Source organism: Gossypium hirsutum, chromosome A04 (assembly GCF_007990345.1).
Source record: "Gossypium hirsutum isolate 1008001.06 chromosome A04, Gossypium_hirsutum_v2.1, whole genome shotgun sequence".
NCBI lineage: Eukaryota > Viridiplantae > Streptophyta > Magnoliopsida > Malvales > Malvaceae > Gossypium > Gossypium hirsutum.
The window spans coordinates 62,453,838-62,471,445 of record NC_053427.1 but is presented as its reverse complement, the minus strand read 5'-3'; positions in this window follow the sequence as shown (position 1 = coordinate 62,471,445).

Here is a 17,608-nt window from a genome sequence, read left to right as displayed (position 1 = left end):
ATGATTGGGCTTAATGGGCCAGATACAAGTATGTGAAATTGTTTGGGCTTTGTAAGGGGTTTTGGGCCTAGTATATGATATCCACATAAGACTTAATTAATATATTGCGACTGTGGACAAGTCAAAGGGTTAAGGTGTGGCAACGTGTATATGCATTTCTAGGATTGGATCTAGGGAGAGCTTGGTACTTAAGTGGTCTTAATGACTCACCTCCTCTTCTCTAGAATCCTACTTGGTGCATAGCATTTGTTCATCTTAGCTCGCGGGACTTGTTAACGGGCCAAGGTAAGTGAAAACCGTAATTAAACGAAATTATTGAAATGCCCCTAAGGGCGAAATAACCAAAATACCCCTCGGTGTAGAATGTAAGTTTTATGGATGTGACATGCATACATATATATTCTGCTTAGGTTGCATATGGGTGGAAATTATGGAATGGAGGAAGTATATGAGGATTGCATGGTTGCTTGACAATCGTGGATTCACCGACGGCTTTTAAAGCCTAATATGTAAATGAAGGTAGTTCCGCAACCGGGCTACCATGGTGTGTGGGCCAGGTACGTCGATATTTATATCTCCACATGGTGTGATGGGGGATGGAGCTGGTGTGTAGCGGATGGATAATTTGGATGGGATTGCATTACATGATTGATGAATGATGTTTTTTTTGAATGTTTGTTTTCCGTCGAAGGTTGTACACACTGAGTTTTCAAAAACTCACCCCCTATTTTATTTTATTTTCAGGTGATGCTCAGTAGAAGGTTCGATGTTTGGAGGGACTCTGGGTGGCCAGCTAGCAAGACAACTTGGACTCGTTTCTCTTTTAAAAGCATGTAAGTTATTTATTTTATTAAGTATTTTTCAGACCTGAACGTAATAAGGCTTCCTTCTTATTATTAATTGGATTATTATTATTTTCATTGTAATTACGAGAAGTTGAACATGGGATTCTTAAATTATAGTATGTTTTCTACGTTTTTGTAACTTAATTTTTAAATAATAAAGTTTTCTTAAATCAAATGTTTTAAACAAGGCTTTCGCAACTGAAAGGTGTGTTTATTTTTAAGTTAATTAAGGTTTCTTTTGTTTAAGAAGGGTTTTCAATGAAAATACGGTTTTCACTAAAACACTTCAATCTGACACGCCAGATTCGGCCATAACGTCTGGGCTGGGTTTGGGGTGTTACAACAAATCTGAGATACAAATAATTATTTTATGATTATTATGAGGTCTATAATATGTATGCATACTTGCGTGAAAATTTCATGAAGAAATTCTATGCATAAAATGTCCAATTGAACTTTAGGGACTAAATTGAATAAGATGCAAAACTTATGTTCTAGAAGCTTTTAGCATGAAATTGATTTAGATTATAAATTAGAAGGTCCTAATTAGCAATGTGACCAATTTCTATAATTTTGGACAAAAATGGACATACATAGGAAAAATTTGAAAGAAATGTCTTAAGGGCATTTTAGTCATTTGGTAATTAAAAGAATAAAAAGGGAAAAATCAAAGTAAAATTCACTCATCTTCTTCATGTGGTTGTCAAAAATTCTAAGCACTCCATAACTAGGGTTTTTGATATTTTCAAGCTCAATAGTAACTGTTCCCTAGCTCGTTTTTAATGTTTTTTACATTTTTGAAGTCCTCGTATCTTGATTTACCTATTTCTACCCTTATTTTGAAGTAGGTTTTATGTTCAAAAGTTTATCCATATATGACATACATGTATTTTGATGTTTAATGGAGGAATATGAAAGTTTGGTGTAAGATAAACATCTTTCACAAAAGTGATTTTTCATGAAAACCACTAAAAAAGACTATTTTGTAATAGGTGTAAAATAAGTGATAAAAATATGATTTTGATGAAAAATATGAACTGTTATGAGTACAAGGAAAATTCAGCTAGGCTTGGGTAACAAAGAAAATGCATGCATTTCATTTTACTAGCCTAGGGACTAAAATGTAAATAAGTGAAACGTTAGGGGTAAAAAGGTAAATTTTACTAAAGTATGAATTATGGATTGATTTGAACAATGTGAATATTAAAAAATTTAAATTTGGCATTATAGAGTAAGAAAAACATGATTTCGGTCTTGACCGGGGAAAGAATAAAGTTTACGATGAATAGGCTCATTTCTCATCATTTTGTACTGAGGTAAGTACATGTGCAAGTAATGTGATATTGTAGCATATTTCTAATGATTTCATATTATGTGATAAATAATTGATTACTATTATGGATGTTACGCCAATTGGATGTTATGAAAATATAAATGATATTATGTTTGTTATCCAGGACATCACGAGCAAGTACGAGAAGGATGCCATGTGCAAGTGAGGAAAATCCCGTTTGAACCTTAGGAATAGGATAGGATACAAGTGGCATGTCACTAGGAAAATGTGATCCGAACTCATTGAGTATGGTCTAAGTTCGTAGTATATGTGATTCATGTAATTTGGTTCCGGGTGCTGGTCTTGGGCGTCCTACTGGTGGCTAGGTGGTCCTGAGTGTGTAGGATACCTGACAGCATGTGTGAGCAGCCCGTGTAGTTACGCTCTGATCGACAGCTTGTGTAAGCAGGCCTGTGAGTAGCTCTATTACGAGCGTTACATGTTATAGCTTTTGGCTATGTATGTATATACGGCACTTATGTGCAAGTTTTCCGCGTATCCAATAATATTCCAAGTGTTCAATGGGTAATGCAATGGATGATGTGGTGAAGGCCCCAAAAAGGGGCATGTTAAAGAAGATATGGTTATAAGTTATTCTACGAGATGGTACAGGTATGTACAATAAACTCACGAGTAATGCCTTGATATATGATGTTTCATGATAAAGAGGTATATAGGTGATAAATAAGGCAAAAGTTTTAGGTGATGAGCAAACTTATGTTTAGGTTTATAATTATGTTTATTATGTTATTGTGTGATATTTGTTTGCTTACATTGCATATTATTTGCATATGGACTTACTAAGCTTTAATGCTTACCCCTTTTCCTTTCCATCCCTTGTAGTCCCGCCAAAGTAGTTCGGGGATCAGAAGCTGTCGGAGTATTCGATCACACTATCAAAGGAACATTTGGGTATAGTGATTTTAATATTTTTGAGTATGGCATGTATAGGGGACTTGGTTATTTTGTGATATGTGTCATGCTATTTTGGCCAAATTATAAAGGCTATAATGTTGATGATTCATTTTGTAATAGCCATGTAATATGGCTTATATTTCATTATTGGGTTGTAACATCTAATTGTTCATGTATGCACGTGCTAATTCCTTGATGATGTGCTATGTAACTGTTTGATGGATATATGATGAGATGTGAATTAAATTTTTGAAGATAAGGGATGATTAATGACTTGAAATGATCATAGTAAAGAGTTTGTAACTTGGAATTAAAATGAAAAATCTTGTTTATGCATGAAATTGGTGTGGAATACTTTTAAAAAGGTATGACTAATTGAATGTGTAGTAAAATCTATCTGATAAGACATGATAGTGCCATGATATTGAATATTTGAGTGTTTAAATAGGTTATGTTGTATGCCATGAAACATGTCTGAGTAAATGAGTGCTTGAGGGTGGCAATTGGCTTGGTAAATAGCCTCTAAATTGTCCACACGAGTAGACACACGGGCATGTGTCTAGGCCGTGTGTCACACACAGCCTGCCCCATAGGCGTGTTGTTTGGTCGTGTGTCCCCTATACTTTAGTTTTGCAAGTCAGTATGCCCAATAGTAAACACACGGGTTAAGACGGGCATGTGTCTTGACCGTGTGAGGGACACGGCCTACCCATATGGGCGTGTTCTCTAGTCGTATGAAGTCTGCATCATTTTTATGAAAAATTCATTTAGTTTTATTTCACCACACGGTCTGGACACACGGCGTGTGATATAGCCGTGTGACCTTATTTTGGTGCTGACATCATAGTTAGAGAGTTACACGGCTTGAAGACACGGGTGTGTCCCTGTCTCACACGGGTGTGTGGCTTTGTATTAAAGAAAATTTTCCAAACTTTTCTACAGTTTCCAATTTGGTCCCGAACTAATCCCAATGCATGTTTTTGGATTTCGCAGGTCCATAAAAGGGACAATGTACATGTGTTTGATTCATTTTAAATTGAATGAAATTTTATAGCTCGATTTTGCATGAATGTACATGTATATGTCTGATAATGCCTCGTACCTTGTTCCGGCCTCAGGTATGGGTGAGGGATGTTACATGTTTGGTAAGGTAATTATATGATGTATATAATGCCTTATATGTTGGCTAATTTGGTGTGACTATGTGTTGGTGATTTTGATTAGATGTTAGTTGATGTGCTTATGCTTGGAAGCTAGCTATACATGCTTGGAAGTCAGTAACCTTCGTTAGATTTCACACGCCTTGGCACATGGGTGTGTCCTCGGTCGTGTGGTACAAGTCAGTATGTATGCCCTATTTTCACACGGCTTGTGATACGGGCTTGTCTAATAGCCGTGTGAGGAACACGGCCTGTTCACACGGCCGTGTGACCCTTTAATGTTTGAAAATTTTCTATATTTCATTAAGTTTGTAAATGTTATCGGTTTAGTCCCGAACCTCTTCTAAACATGTTTTAAGGTCTCTTAGAGCTTTATAAGGGACATTGTGAATGTTTTTAATAGATTTCGATTATGAATGCTTAAATGTATGTGAATGAGGTGTGTTATCTAGTAATGCCTCGTAACCTTATTCTGGCGACGGATACGGGTTAGGGGTGTTAAATTTAATTGGTATCAGAGCCATGGTTTAGTAGATTCTAGGACTAACATAGCGTGTGAGAGTCTAGCTATACATGTCATATATATAAAATGCGATAGTGTAATGATTCCTGACATGTAACACCCCAAACCCGACCCAGACGTTATGACCAAATCTGGCACGTCACATTGAAGTGTTTTAGAGAAAACCTTGTTTTCATTGAAAACCCTTCTTAAAATTAGAAACCTTCATTAACTTATAAAAACTCTCTTTCAATCGCGAATGCTTGTTTAAAACATATGATTTATGAAAGCCTGTCATTTTAAAATTTAGCTACGGTAGAAAAACAATCTATGATTTAGGAAACCCATGTTGACCTTCTCATAATTACAACGCATAAAGATAACAATCCAAATAATAATAAAAGGGAAGGCCTTATTACATTCCAGTCTGAAATTACTTAATAAGCTAGAAACTATATGCTTTCTTTAAAAAAAAAAAACAAGTCCAAGTCATCTCTCTAGCTGGCCACCTCCGAGTCCCTTCAAACATCGAACCTTCTACTGAGCATCACCTGAGAAAAATAAAAGAGGGGGTGAGTTTATGAAAACTCAGTGTGTACGACCCTCAACGAGTAATAAGCATTCATCAATCCATAAAATCATAATGCAATGCAATGCAGTGCAACCTACCCCAATAATCCAACTGGTACAAATCAACTCCGTCCCCCGATACACATCATGTAGGGATATAAATATCGACCCACCCATCCGGTACACATCAAGGGTAGCCCGGTTGTGGAACTACCTTCATTGCAGCAAGCTACTAATCAAATATTGGGCTTAATAGCCATCGGTGGATCCACGGTTGTCAAGCAACCATGCGATCCTCATATACTTCCTCCGTTCCATAATTCCCAACCCATATGCAACCTAAACAAAATATTGTATGTATGCAGTAGATATACATGAACATCCATAAGTCTTACATTCCACACATACGGGTATTTTAGTCATTTTTGCCCTTGGGGCATTTTAGTAATTTCTCTCGTTATGGGTTTGTTACTTACCTTGGCCTGTTAACAAGTCCCCGTTGGCTAAAGTGAACAAATACTATGCACCAGGTAGGATTCCAGAGAAGAGGAGGTGAGTCATTAAGACCGCTTAAGTACCAAGTTCTCCCTGGATCCAATCCTAGACATGCATATACCCATTACCACACCTTAACCTTATGACTCGTCCACGGTCGTAATTAATTAATTAATTAAGTTTTATGTCAATTAAATAGTTATCAGATGCTAGGCCCAAAACCCCTTACAGAGCCCAAACAAGTCTACATACATGCATATGGCCCACTAGGCCCAATCTCATTCATATGGCCTATTAGGCCCAAATCACAATCGTATGGCCCATTAGGCCCAAATCACATTCGTATAGCCCATTAGGCCTAAATCACATTCGTATGGCCCATTATGCCCAAATCATATTCGTATGGCCCATTAGGCCCAAATCACATTCATATACATGCTTTCATATGATTTCCATCACTTAACATCAAGTTACCAATTTCGCCTATTATGGGCCCAACAACCCATCGAGCCCACTTAGCCAATCCTAGCCCGATTGGCCAAAACACGGCCCAAGTTCATGGAATCACCCATGGGGCCTCCGATAACCTATCGGTTTCCCTCTTACGAGTGTTCGCGCACTCGTAAGACTATCGTAGCCAAACTTTTGGCTTTTCGACATTTTAGCTTTTGCCGATCTACTGTGTGTGTGTAGTGTATGTACACACCTGATAATAAAGCATGCTGCGATCCCCCTTACCACGAACCTACAATCGATATCACTCAATGATTACTCACATATACTTATTGAATACTTTACCAAAAGTCGAAGTCTCACCTTAACCTCACCTGAAACACCAAGTCTTATTAGCTTTTCCTTGATCACTAATCACGAATGCTACCCAGATCTGCATTAACCTTTATCGTTAAAAACATAATGGGTGACTTGTATCCAACATATGTCACCCTATTCCCATTAAAACCTATTCAGCCAACCCTTACCAAAGTGAAGAACACTTACCAAGATCTCACACCTAAGGAGCAAATCGGTAAGGATCCAAAAGACTGGGATTCGATACTAGTCCTACCAAAACCATTTAAAAGAAGTGAGGGAAGGAGCAATCAATACTACCAAAACTAATTGAGAGAACAAAGCACTTACACTAGAATTGACCGAGTGGAAAAGGTAGTGGCGGCACAGAGGATATTCGGCTCTTGAAACTTGTATGGTGAAAAAGGTTATTTGGCACAAAGAGAAGTAGAAATCATTTAAAACCAGAGGTGAATCAAAAAATAAAACTTTAAGTAGGGAAAAATAGAGAATCGGCACAAAGAATGAAGAACAAGGGATTTTCGGCTATTAGATCTTTGGAGAAAGAAGGTGGTTTCTGGAAACAAGGTGAGGAAGAATTCGGCATTAGCTTGGAAACCTCACATTCGGCATATATATATAGCCTCTAGTCGAATTTCCTATCCCCTAATCCCCAATTCGGCTCCACCTTTTTACACTCCTTATCTCCTAAATTTTCTCCCTAATAACCCCTTAATCCTCTCCTCAAATTTCTCCTCTTATCACTTGCTACAGAGTTCACATTCAATGCCACCACTGTCCATCCCTTAAGCAAAAATAAATCCTTCCTTTGAGCAAGGAGGGATTCGAACCCCTTACCTCTTCGCCTTGCATGTGACGCCACTTGCCACTCCACCACAAGGCTTTCTTGTGTCCAATTCTTCCTTCATTTATTTAAAAGCCAACCTATTTGCCAACATGGTTCTTTTAATAATTAAACCATAATTTCCTTCACCCCTAAGTTCAAACTCAAACCTTAACCAAGACCTACTATCACATAATTAACACTTGACTAGGAATGTTAAACACAATTTTTATCGAAACTGATAAAAAAAGAAAGTTCAAAATTTCAGGATTTTTGGGGCATTATATGACAGTTAAAATGTGTTTATCGTATAGTAAATGGATCCTGATCGAGCCATAGATGATGATGTGGAAAGCAATGTGCCTACTCCTGATTAAGTGGCAGTGTCAGCTGATTCTAGGCCGATTACGAGTAGCCACGAGGGAGAGGCTAAGCAAGGCTTATTCTAGATGATGAATGAGTGGTTAACTTAGTATATTAGAACTAATCTAGCTGCTCCATAACCTTCACCCCTGCATAATCCTCCACAAGATCCTATCATGCCACAAGTTGTGAATCTGATTCAATTGAGTAAGCCTCTGGTTGATAAAATTAGAAAATATGGGGTTGATGTGTTTTGTGCTACTACTAATGATGATGCTGAGAGAGCTAAGTTTTGGCTTGAGAATACGATATAAGTGTTTGATGAAATGTCATGTACTTCTGATGAATGTCTTAAATATGCTATTTTAGTTCTGAGAGATACGTCATACCGTTGGTGGAAAACATTGATATCAGTGGTTCCGAAAGAACGAGTCACTTGGGAGTTCTTTCAGACTGAGTTTAGAAAGAAGTGCATCAGTCAGAGATTCATAGATAAAAAATACAAAGAGTTTCTTGAGTTGAAACAGTGTTACGGAATATCAACGAGAATTTGTGAGATTAAGTTAATATGTACTAGAATGTGTTTTAACTGAAGCAATTATGTGCAAAAGATTTGAAGATGGTTTGAATAAATATATCCGCTTATTAGTCAGGATTTTGGAAATAAAAGAGTTTGTCGTGCTTATTGAATGAGCGTGTAAAGTTGAAGAACTCAGGAAAGATAAAAGAAAAGTCAACTCAGAAGTTAAAGAGATACGGAAAAGATCATCGAGTAAGTCATATCAGTCAGGATCAAAAAGATTTTGAGATCATTTTAACCTTTCAAAGGCTACTGGGGGCTATTCTAGACGAGACCGAGAGAGGCCACCTGTGAGTTCAAAAGCTACTTCAATAGCTAGTGTTGAAAATGTTAGACCAAATCAACCTGAATGCATGTGGTAAATAACATCCTGGAAATTGTAGATTGAATAATCAAGCTTATTTTTAATTTAGATCATTAGATCATTTCATTCGTGAATGTCCTGAGTTGGTCGAGCAGGATATAGTGCGAAATGCGAGGCTAAGTAACACTGCAGCTAGAGGTAGACCACCCAGAAACACGGGTAATGTGAGTGGTAGTCAAGGAATGACTAAAGACATAGCTATAAGATCTAAAGCCTGCGCACCTACCAGAGCTTATGCTATTCGCGCTCACGAAGAAGCTTCGTCTCCAGATGTTATTACTAGTACTTTCACTCTTTATGATACTACTATAATTGCATTGATAGATTCAGGATCTACTCATTCATATATGTATGAACTTAGTATCCAGTAACACTTTGCCTGTAGAGTCTACTGAATTTGTGATTAGAGTATCGAGCCCCTTAGGTAGATGTGTATTGGTTGATAAAGTATGCAAGAACTGTCCATTGATGATTCGAGATTCATGCTTTCTGGCCGATTTGATGTTGTTGCCATTCGATGAATTTGATATAATTCTGGGTATGGATTAGTTAACATTGCATGATGTGATAGTGAACTGTAAACGAAAGACGATTGATCTGGGATGTCAGAATGATAAGATAATTTGGATTGAGTCTAATGATTTGAATGGTTTACCGATAGTGATTTCTTCGATGTTAGATTAGAAATATGTGAGAAAGGGTTGTGAAGCTTACTTTTCTTAGGTACTTGATACGAAAGTGACTGAAAAGAAGATCGAATCAGTGCCAGTTGTGTATGACTACCTAGATGTGTTTCCTGAAGAGTTACCGGGTTTACCACCAATCCGAGAGGTTGAATTTGGTAATGAGTTAGTACCAGGAACCACTCCAATATCGATAGGTCCGTATAGAATAGCACCGACCGAATTAAAAGAGTTGAAAGCTCAGTTGCAAGAGTTGACTGATAAAGGTTTTGCACAATCGAGTTATTTTCCCTGGGGTGCACTGGTTTTGCTTGTGAAAAAGAAAGACAGAACTATGAGAATGTGCATCGACTATTGACAGCTCAATAAAGCGATTATCAAGAATAAATACCCTTTGCTACAAATAGAAGATTTGTTTGATCAGTTGAAAGGGGCTACAGTATTTTCAAAGATAGATTTGAGATCAGGTTGCTATTAGTTATGAGTTAAAGACTCTAATGTGCCGAAAACTACTTTTCGAACGAGGTACAGACATTATGAGTTTTTAGTTATGCCTTTCAGATTAACAAATGGACCTGCTATTTTTATGGATTTAATGAATTGGATCTTTAGACTGTATTTGGATCAATTTGTGGTTTTATTTATAGATGACATCTTGATTTATTCTCGTGATGAATCCGAACATGCTGAACATCTGAGAGTAGTGTTACAGACTTTGCGAGATAAGCAACTATTTCCAAAGTTCAGTAAATGTGAATTTTGGTTACGCAAAGTCAGTTTTCTGGGGCATATTGTGTCAGCATCGGGTACTCGAGTGGATGCGAGCAAGATTTTGGCAATATTAGATTGGAAGCCTGTAACGCCCCGAATTTTGGGCCTAGAAGTATTAGGTCTTGAGCATGGGAATAGGTAGGAGGCTGCACATAAATGTTTAGTTGTGCAAGTGACACAACTGTGCATCTGTTTCAATGGTTAAGTGTTCTAGGAAGTGTGTGAGAAGTCTTGGGTTCAAGCCTTGGCTTCTGCAAAAGTTTTGTTTTTGAAGGAATAAACACTGTCTCTAGGCAGTAGGCTTTTAAGTAAAAATGGGTGAAGCATGTCATAAAGAGCTTGCTGGTCTAGGGGGTAAGTGGCGTGTTACCTATTCTAGAGGGCTGAGGTTCGAATCTTGGGGAAGGCAGTGGAGTGTTTTATTTTGCTGCTCTTGCCATGTGAGAAGTTGAGATTGACCGAAACTCTGTTGAGTTGGGTGGAGCTTGAATTGGTGATTGAGGAGATATTGATGGAGGGATTTTAGGAGAAAATTGTGGGATACGGGATGTTATCACGTTTTGGGGAGAAAGAGAAGGGATTTGAGTTTAGTAGGAGAGTTGTGCTGATTTGGTGGAGAGTAAGAAGGATTGGGATGTGTTTAAGCCAGACTTGAATTCTGCCTTCTAAAAATTTCGGCATTTGATCATGTGATTTGTAACAAGTAATAAATATTTATAATGAAGATCAAACCTAAACTAACTATTATCATGACGAAAAGGCAAGCGCACCTATCGAACAATAGTATAGTAATGGAAAGACAAGGATATCGTACCCAAGGAAACCAAAAGTACTAGTAATAACTATCTTTTTATTATCTAGCCTAAGAATAAAAGGGTTTATTTATCAAACTAATCATTTAAACTAATTAACTAATTTAATTAAAGCAAAGAGAAAATTTGGAAAAAGACTTTAAGAAAAGCAATTGATAAAGACGACACCCAAGGAGGAATCCACCTAGATTTCACTTGTTATCTGACTCTGAACCGGACGATTTATTCACTTGACATGATCCGTAGAGATCCCTAAGTTAAGTTATTATCCCTATTCAAGACTAATAACGTCTAATCCCTAGATTGAATAACCGAGACTTTTCTCTAATTAACACTCTAGGGTTGCATTAACTCGATCTATGGATCCCCTTATTAGGTTTCACCCTAATCCGGAAAAATCTCGTAACCCTATTTCTAGGCGTTCGATCAACTCTGCTTAACTATGCCAAATCTGCTCTTAGGCAGGGTCTATTCCTCCTCTGCATAAGCACATCAAATCATGAATTAATTCCCGGAATATTAACTCAAGCATTAAGAACACATAATTAAGAACAAATCAAGTATTTATCATACAGTTCAAAAAATAATAACAACATCCATCATAGGCTTTATCCCCCTTAGGTAACTAAGGGGTTTAGTTCATAATAAAATAAGAGTACATCTCAAAAGTATGAAAATAACAAAACATAAAGAAAACTCTAAAACCCCTGAAGGAATTCTGAGAGGGTTCTTCAATCTTGGAGTAGCTCTGGCTTTTGAGATGGATCGTCTGGCTTTCTTCAAGTAATTCTCGGCGTGTGGTACTGTATTCCAGAAAAGTTCTGTAAAGAGCAGCCTCCTTCTAGGTCACACTTAGGGTGTTTATATAGGCTTTGGTTTGGCTTTCTTCCTCCCTAAATATCCTTTTCCGTGTAAAATACAACTCTTTGAAAAAGGGACACGCCCGTGTGCCATGACCGTGTGACATGATTACCAAGCCGTGTTCGATCCCATGAATTGCACACGGTCGTGTGGGCTCAATGGCCATGCAGTATGAATCGTGAAAACCTTGGTCGACACCCCCGAAGGCCACGGGCGTGTGAGATGCCCGTGTGGCAAGGCTTAGGCCGTGTCATCTTCTCGATTTGGTCCATTTTTGTCCCTTTTTAGCTCATTTTTGGCTCTTTTCGACTCTTGGTGCTCTCCTGAGTACAAAACATGAAATAACCGAATTAAGAGCACCACAATCCACAAATATAGTAATAAACATCCATAAATATGCTAAGTATTTGGGGTATAGATATGTATAATTTGGCGTTTATCAAATACCGCTACACTTAAGCATTTTCTTATCCTCAAGCAAAATTCTCATTTACGGTTAGAATTCATTCCTCTCAATCACACAATCATTTCTGATAATGTTACAAGTTATTCCATAGAAAATCATACAGTGAGAATTCAACTATAGGGGCATTAAAAGCCTCAAACAATCTAAATCGAATATTTTGATAATAGAATCATAGGTAATCTCCTTCCTCTAAGTAATTAACTTTAGCCCTAAATATACAAGAGATGACATCCTCACTAAAGATTCACTCAAATCACTCAAAGTGTTTAAGGTTCAAGGTTAAGCACTCGATTGTCTAACATGAAAAGTTATTACCATAGGCTTGCATGAAAATCAAATCTCCACCACTTGTAAATGATATGATACACTAATCAAAAGGTCTTTGCATGGTTGTAACGAGGTTTAGGTTACAGGTATGGATACAAGCTGAAGAGAAAAGGGTTAGAATCGAGGTAATTTCAATATATTACCCCACTATTAAAAACTTAATTACTGAACCACCAATAAATATTTAGAACTATTTTACATAAGTTCATGACAACTTTAGCTTGCTGAGAATTACAATAATAATACTGAGGGTTTTTTTTCAGAACAAATCAAGTCAATACAAAATGGAAATCAGATTTCATGATTCAGTAATAAAAAATGGTGAACATAGTGAGGTAACAGTATTAAAATCAATCTCGATAAAAAGGGTCAAACTAAGTAAGAGGATTTCAACAATAATGGGTTAATGGGTTAATGATGAGGGTTAATCAAAGAAAAGGGTTAGTAGGCTTAAAAGGGGTTCACTAAGGGTTTAATTATGTGGGAAGGCTTTTTATGGAGTAAATGGGTTAAATCCTAAGTGCTTTTATCATCTCAGTATATCAAATCATACGTGTGATCTCGATATGTATAATCGAAGCAAGTTCTAGAATAACAGTTCAATGTTGACACACTTAAACCATAAAAGAAGTGAGTAAGAAAGAAAGTTATATGCTCAAAAAGCTCAAAAATCTCACCAAAAATTTGGGTTTTTGATGTCATTCCCGTATACTTAAGATTTCAAGATAATACCACAATTTAGGAAAATAATCTAAAAATTTTAGTTCTCAAAATATCAACTTATCATGCTCGATTCTCTAATGTCCTATAATCAAATAATCATGCATAATTCCCATGTTCTAATTCATGACATACCAACAATAATTACAGATCAATCAGAATTTATTCGATCACGATTATGAAAAGATCACTTAAGCACAAGACCAACTTCAGGGATTTGAGAATAATGCAAAAAGTTAGGTTTCATGTTCACCCCCCACACTTAAGATGTACATTGCCCTCAATGCACAAAGATATATTATTCAAAATAAAGAAAATCATAAGAGGAAGGGAGGTGAAACTCCCTGTTATATGGATGTGGAGCTTGATTCTAAGGATAGAGTGTTCGGGGAAAGTGATGGCTGCCATTGTTCTTGGCTAGATGAAGAAATTGGGTTGTTGAACATGGCACTCGTAAGGTATTGTTTCCCTTTTGTTTCCTCATTCTGTAAAATATTCCTAGTAGCTTTGCTTGGAAGTCTATAGAATAATGAAGAGCTTATTAAGAGTTGGTGTGGAAGAGAGCGTAGTGGAATTACTTGTTAGAAATACCAGAAAATGGAAAAAGTAAAATTTACTAATATAGATATGTCTTTCAAAATAAAATAATAAAATTGAAATGAAAATAAAAATCAAAAGAAAAATAAAATAAAATAAAAAATAAGAGTAAATAATAAAAAAGTAGGTGGATTCAATGATCTTCGTCCGTGGGGCCCTTAGGTGGTGGTGCTTGAGTAGCGTTGTGGAAGTGCTGGCACAGCTGCTGCATCATGGCCTGGATATCGTCCATCTGTCGGTCCCATCGCTGATCTCGCTCGTGGATCATCTCGAACTGTGTAGTGCAATACTGCTCGAAATGGACGAGTCAGCCGGAAAGGTGCGCCAATGAAGCAGTCGCATGAGCTAGTCGCTCCTTAGGTGGCGCGATAGAAGGCTCCTCATGCTATGGGGGAACATCATCAGGGATGTCCTCAAGATCCTCCTTGTCAATGGCATGCGAGAGACGGTACTGAGGAGGATCAGTCCCACGTCGGCGCTCGATCATCCTCATGTGTAACATAGTTGTAATGCCCTGTGGGGACATCTAACCTATTAGGGTAAGCGCTGATGACTGGGCTACGGTGTTGAGGAGGCAAAAGTGTCTGGCAAGGAGCGTCACGTAGTGGCCGATGGAGATCACTCCCTTCCTATGCCGCTCATTCTGATGGCGAATGGCGAAAGCAATGAAGTAGGCCAAGTCAATCACGTGTGCATTCGCCATGCACCATAAATAGTAGGCGTCGTGGGTGGTGACGACGCTGGTGCTCTCTCTCCTCCCGATCAAAGTGTGTGGCAATATGGCATAGAGATATCGTAGGGAAGGGGGGAGCTGAGGCCTTCGAGTGGCTAGGGTCATAGTTGGAAGAGAGTGGTGCCAAAGCCTTCCAGCATAAGGAGAGGGAAATGTGGATATTGCGTGGTAGTGCATTCATGTCCTCCTCCTCCATAAACTCATCAGTGTAAAGTCCCAGAGCAGCTCCAAACTCTAGGACACTCATCGCACGAACTAGACCACCTAATTGGAAGTGAATGGTGCCTGGGTCGTCATTGTTCGTCATCACCACCTGTAAATGAAAAGTATAGCATAATTCTAAAGTTAGCTCTAAATAAGTAGGCTCGATAATAGTGAAGAACTGTTCCCATGCAACTGTGGATAGGAGGGCACGGATGGCATCAACGAGCTGGACTTGCTCAATAGCAGCCCAGTCGATGCAGCGACCTGTGGTGATGGGTCATGCGCGTAATATTTGAAATAGCTCCTCCTGCGAAGCTTGTGGAAAGTCAAGGAACGGGTGCCGAACTTTGGCTACAGCACGCACCGAGGAAAAACCCGGTCCCTTACGTCTCTTGGAGGATGGGACCGCGACCTTCTTTCCTCTTGATGATGACATAATGTACCTGAAAATATATGAGCAGTGATAAAATCGACGATACATTAGTAGTTAAGCAAGAGGACCCAAAACTAGTATATGCTATTTAGTGGCTTAAATAATTCAAATATAGAAAATTCTAAGTCAAATTCCTAACTTGTCTAAAGCAAAATAGTACAATATCTATGTAAAGCATGTATAATACTAATGTAGCAATACACATTGGAAAAATAAAGTTGAGAAAGAGAACCAAGGGCTGTTGTATGGCAGTGCACGGGCGTGTGGTGGCGAGCATGAGCGTGTGACGCGGAGAGGAAGCCGTGTGGTGGGAAGAATAGATAGAGAGGGAAAATGAGGATTAATGCAAGGGGAATGGATTTCAAGGTGGTTTGAGGGTTGGGGAAATGAGAATCTTTAAATGGTGGCCTGAATAAGGATTAGGGAGTGGGGAGGAGGAGTTTTCGGCTAGGGTTTTGAAAGGGGGAAGAAGATGAACAGTGGTTTGTATATATAGGGGAGGGGCACACGGCCTAGGGCCATGCCCGTGTGCTATGAGTGTGAGCCCGTGTTTTTCAAAATTTTCAATTTAGGTCGTACCCGGCTACTGCCCCATGCCCGTGTGTCTTGGGCGTCTGTGGCACACGGCCATGTCACACGGCTGTGCCTAGCTTTGTTTGCTTCTCCCATGCCCGTGTGTTATGGTAGCACGCCCGTGTATTGTTGTACATGGCTGAATGGCACGGGCGTGTTGGACGCCTGTGTCAAAGAAACAGAATCGAGCCTTGTCCCTAGCACGCCCGTGTGTTCCTATCAAGTTCGCCCACGACCATGTCACATGGCTGTGGGGATTTATCGTACCTTGTGTTTTTGGGGAAATCATGTCCTAATTCAACACGGCTGTATCGCACGGCCGTGTTTCTTCCCCTATTTGGCCACGGCTTTAAGCATGCCCGTGTGCCTGGCCGTGTGTGCTGAAAAACTATGCAATTCAAAGATTAAGTTAAGGATCCAAAGTGTTAGAAAATAAAAAGAAATCAAAATATGTTAGTGCTCGGGTTGCCTCCTGAGAAGCACTTATTTATAGTCTAACCTCGACTTACCTCTCTGTTGATTTCTCATGGTGGTTTGAGGAGTTCATACTCCTCATTCCTGTTGTCAAATTTAAAATAAGGTTTCAAATGGGTGTTGTTTACCTTAAAAGTGTCGAACTTGGGATGACTCACGTCCACTGTACCGAATAGAAAAATACTAAGTACCGTAAGAGGAATTTCTTCATTTGATATGGTAGTGACAATGTGAGGATCAACGGCATCTAGTAAGACTACACCGACCTAAAGTTGATTAGGAGCGGTATCGGGCTTGTTTTTGCGTAGTTTTGGTTTATCATGTGTTCTCACCATTCATCTAGCTCCTCTATTCGTAGTCTTTGTTCTTCATGGACGTTATTGTTCTCTTCATGATAGTAGCGCACTGTCTCTATTGTCTTTGTTTGAGGAAGTTCCTGTAAGGACGATTGAATATTAGTTTTATCATCGACAATTTTTATAGCATTATCTTGAGTCTTAGAGGTTTTGACTGAGTCGCGTGCTTAGAGTGCTACTGCGTCGTCACCTGAACGAAGTGTTGGCTCTCCTGTCCCTACATTAATAATGGTTCTAGGAGTTGCTAAAAATGGTCGTCCTAAAATTAAAGGTACCTCGATATCCTCATCCATATCTAAGACAACGAAGTCTACTGGGTAAATAAATTTATCAATTTTAACTAGAACGTCTTTAATAATACCTTTAGGAAATCTAACTATTTTGTCAGCCAATTGTATGCTCATCCTAGTCTGTTTGGGTTTATTGAGACCTAGTCGTTTAAACATTTTATGTGGAATAACATTTATACTTGCCCCTAGATCAGCTAAAGCATTATTCACAAATAGACTACCAATTAAACACGAAATTGTAAAACTCCCAGTATCTTTCAATTTGTTAGGTAGCTCATTCTTTAGAATAGCTGAGCAGACTGCATTGAGTTCCACATGCGATGTAGCGTCTAATTTTCTTTTATTGCTTAGAAGTTCCTTTAAGAATTTTGCTGAGTTGGGCATCTGCGAAAGAACTTCAATAAATGGTAAGTTAATATGTAATTTCTTTAAGAGTTTGACAAACTTACCAAATTGTTCTTCTGTTCTGTCTTTCGTCATCGCTTTAGGATATGGCACTCGAGGTTCATGATTCGTACTTACCTGTTTGGGATCATTATTGTTTACCT